The 4,487-nt window shown below is 43.4% G+C and overlaps 1 long non-coding RNA gene across 1 annotated transcript in view; it reads right to left on the bottom strand.

Moving 5' to 3' along the window:
* Nucleotides 1-2,279, bottom strand: part of LOC106150140 — a 19,236-nt gene extending 16,957 nt beyond the window's left edge. The window contains exon 1 of the long non-coding RNA XR_001236772.1: nucleotides 2,194-2,279. This is a non-coding gene — a long non-coding RNA (uncharacterized LOC106150140). The remainder of the gene's footprint in view (nucleotides 1-2,193) is intronic.
* Nucleotides 2,280-4,487: the final 2,208 nt, after the last annotated feature.

The following is a 4,487-nucleotide window of genomic DNA, read 5'->3' as shown; positions in this document are numbered from 1 at the left end:
GGACTCGTGGGAGGCATGATTATGGGCTCTAGGTCTTCAGCTGAACTCATGCAGGACATTATTGTGAGATGCAGGCCCTCGGCTGGATTCTTTGGTTTTTAGTGTGTGGACAGATTTGCTGCACTCTCTTTTTGTATATGAGTCTTTAGGTGAATATTATAAATAATCTTACAAAATATGTGTCCTGTATTGTATTGTTTCCCTCACAAAACCCCAAACCACAACATAAGCTTTTGAAACGTACTATACAATCTAGAAAAATTCCAAAGTAGTAACAATTTTTAAAGGATATGATAAAAGCTATATTAAAACATATGTAATTACAACAGTTATATTTAGCAGTAGCCTGGAAGTGGGTACATTTCAAAAGGAACAAAAAAGGATACAGAAATAGACCCAAGAATCTACAGGATGATATTTTAAGTTAATAGGGCAAGGTGCTTCAACCATGACATGTCCAGTATGTTCAGCCAGGCATGTTTTTGCTGTAGTGGACTGTCCTATGTACTACAGACTATCCACAGCTGCTACCCAATAGGTTCTAGGGCACCCCTCCCCAGATGTGACAACCAACCGTGACTCCACATATTAAACATACCCTGGGGAGCACAGCCATTGCAGAATGACACAGGATTTAATAACAGAGCTAGCTTCTTTCTAAAGGTTGGAATGCGCCCGGCGTGGTGGTGCATGCCTGTAATCCCAGCACTTGGGAGGCTGAGGCAGGAGGATTGTTGTGAGTTTGAGGCCAGCCTGGGCTACAAAGTGAGCTGAAGGGCAGCCTGAACTGCATAGCGAGGACCCTGTCTCAAAAAGACAAAATAGATAGATAAATAAATAAAGGTTGGAATGTTATTTTCACAACATACTGAAGATACATATGAATTTTTAAAATCTAAGGAAAATATAAAAATACCTTTATGATCAGAGTGACAGTCCTAAGACTAAAACTCAGCAAAGTACTTACACTTCATACGTAAACATTTAAGCTCTCCAAAAATAGGAAGGAACACAAAAGGAACACAAAAGGAACACAAAAGAAAAGAGTTTTCCTTTTCTAAAGGAAAACTGGAGGGGTGGCAGGGATCACCTCACAAATAACAGAGGACTAACTTCCCTTATAAATTAGCAAAGAAGTTGTCCCAGAAGGAAAAATATGGGAAAAATTTAAGGATATTTCATATACAAATGGCATATATGAAGAACTTTTAACTTCACTCATGAATGCAAATTTAAAACAATCCTACCATCCTTCAAGAATATTATCAGCTGTTCTCACCGCCTGTCCGTGTTGGAAAGGAAGAGTGGCCTCCACCAGCCGGGGTATAATTAGTAAGAACACCTTTGGAGGGCAATTTAATGGTGCCTAACAGAACTGAACACAGCAACACCTGGGAGGGAGCAAACATGGGACAGAACCAACCCTTGGGGCATGAAATGCGAGGGGTCTACTCCACAGCACTGCAGGGACCGACAGATGTGCTGCCACTTCAATATCATGTGAAATAAAACACACAAAACCTGAATTAACATCTGACCTAGAATTTTACTTCTAGGAATTTATAACAGACACACTAGCAAAAGTATTTAAAGTACTGTAGGTGGTCAAGGATATTCACTGTGATATTGTTTGTAGTGGGACAAATGACCCTGAACAGGCTAGGTACCAAAGACTGGAGTTGGTTATGTAAGTGGAGGTACAACCATATGATACCACAAAGCAGAAATGCACGTATGTGGAAAGTGAAAAACATCGGTAACTGGGGCAAAGCAAAAATCAAAAGTCTGCATAACCTTAGTGGGATGGCACATACTTTAACTCCAAAACTCTGGAGGCTGAGGCAGGAGGATCACTGGAGTTCAAGGCCAGCCTGGGCTACATAGTGAGTTCAAGGCCAGCATGATTTACATATACCCTGTCTCAAAAAACTAAAAGGAAAAATGAAAAGTCTGTGTAATTATGTACACTATGTTTTAAAAAGTAAGTACACATACATTCATGTATTTATGCATGGGTATTCTTTCAAAAGCTATAACCAATATTGACAGTAGTTATCCCTGAGGAATGAGACCCATATCAGGGTGGATGGCTCACTCAGGACTTTATTTTCTTTTACAGCAGTTAAAACTTTTTTAAAAAACATGCAAAGATGATAACTCACCAAATAACTAATTTCAAGTAATCATATTCACCTGTAATAGCTTGCTAGGACGATCACTCTCCCTCTCTTTTGGCATGGCTTCTACTGTCTTCATTTCATTTTCCTTTTCTTTCAACCTACAATTTTTACAAAGATCTTATTTTACTTTTTGTTTGTTTGTTTGTTTGTTTTTTTCCTGGTACCAGGAATCGAACTCATGACCTTGCACTTGCCAGGCAGGTGCTTTGCCGCTGAGCTAAACCCCAGCCCCTTATTTTACTAATATACCCAAAAACGGAAAGCCAGACTCCAATATCACCTCGGCAAAAATAACAGAAACAATGTTTACCAGCTATTTCTCTTCATATTATGCCAGCCTGACCGTTCTTAGATTCTTAGACATTCCCCTTCTGCTGAAAGGTGGGTACAGTTCAGGCAACCGTAATCTGAAAATCTGAAATTTGAAAAACTCCAAATCCTGAAACATTCTGAGTACTGATACAAAGCCACACCTGGAAGTCATGTAATCAGTCAGAGTAAAAAGACAGGTAGCCTAAAAATATTGTATAAAATTACCCCCAACCTATGTGCATAAGGGGTACATGAAGCATAAATTAATTTTGTGTCTAGAACTGGGTTCTGTCTGAGATATGTCATTATATATGCAAATACTCCAAAATCTGAAAAAATCCAGAGTCTGAAAACCCTCTGGTTCTAAGCATTTTGAATGAGGCATACGTAACCTGTATAACCTTGCCTATAAGTCCTGTGCAATAGCAACTCCAAAAATATAGATTCGGGGGAAATTTGCTGATCCCAAAGTATGGAGGCCGAAACACCTGTCCTTACTGACAAATGCATACATACCCCATAGAGCCAGTATTAACAGCCTTCAACTGACAGCCTTCTAATTTCAGTGGAGAAATGGCTCCCCCTACCGAGCGTTTGGAAAACTACCCCTCTACAAGCGCTACTCTAACATACGCTGAGTTCTGCATTTCCATGTTTGTTTAGTCAGGCAGGAACAGCACAACCTATGAGAAGACCAAGGCTAGCGAGGGTGACAGGCTTGCCAGCATCCTTCCAGGGCAGCCTCTTCTATCTCGTATGAGGCCCTCACTGAGAGACTGTGAGCCAACTGTCATTTCCACTCCATTCTCACCAACCAGCAGCCACTCCCAGCAGGCCAAGGCAGTCTCCATGCCATGCTTGTTGAAGATCCAGAGGCCCCCCCAACACACAGGTTGGAGAAGCTGCGGGTCACGATCTGGAACCAAAAAAACACATTATTCAGAGGCCTTTGACCCTGGCTGGACCCGCTCACAGCTTCTGCAGGTAGACAAGACAGTCAGCCCCAGCTGGGGCCAACTATAGCCTTTGCTTTACTTTCTGCTCCCAGGCAAGGCCACGGAGAGCTCACCCTGGGAGCACCACCTCTTTCTTCCACCAGGACTCCAACTTATTAAGAACCACTTTGGCAAACATTCCCTAAAGGCAGCCCAGAATTCCACGGAGGTATGTGTGTGCTACCTTTGCTGCTCATGAGCACTGCGGTCAGCTTGAGTACGGCCTGCGTGTACTGCTGGGGACCACTGCGGTCCACAGCCTCATGCTAAACACATTTTACCACTGCAGCCCTCACAGGTGCCCGTTGGCATCGCCACGACTGCAGATGCTCCTTGAGGATGGGACAGTCTCCATTACTGTGTCCAGGGCTGTGCCCTCGGTCTGTTCCATGGCGGGACTGCACAAACACGGACTAGACACAAAATTCCTCTAAACGCGACGATTCAAACAAAATCAGCTGCATTTTGTTGTTTGTTTGAGGTACAAGGGACTAAAGTCAGGGCCTCAGTCATGCTAGGCCAGCACTTTACCGCTGAGGTGCCTCATTGTTTGTAAAGTGAGACATAATCATTTTTCCCAGGAATCAGGACTCTTTTCTGATTCACAAACTGTAAAAAAGATCTGACTCTTTAAAAAAAAAAATGTATCTCCCAAACTCAGCCCTCCCTCTGCCACCAGGGTATTCAAAGCAATGTGGAACAGACTCTGGACAATTCCCAGCACGTGGGCAACTGTCACTCAGCAGAGAGCCAGGCATGGTGGCGCACACCTGGAATCCCAGCTCTCGGGGAGGCTGACCCAGGAGGATTGTCCTGAGTTCGATGCCAGCCTGGCCAGGGCTACACAGTGAGTTCAAGGCCAGCCTGACCTGATCATGAGACCCTGTCTTAAAAGAATAAACAAAAAGCCCATCACTCAGCGGAGCATGGGTTCTACTTGGGGAGACTCATGAGCAAAGAGCAGCCATTGGAAAAAGCAAGTGACAGAGTGTTCCAAGGG

This window comes from Chinchilla lanigera, unplaced genomic scaffold, assembly GCF_000276665.1.
Source record: "Chinchilla lanigera isolate Chin_1 unplaced genomic scaffold, ChiLan1.0 scaffold00065, whole genome shotgun sequence".
Classification (NCBI taxonomy): Eukaryota; Metazoa; Chordata; class Mammalia; order Rodentia; family Chinchillidae; genus Chinchilla; species Chinchilla lanigera.
This window is presented reverse-complemented; position numbering and strand designations above follow the sequence as displayed.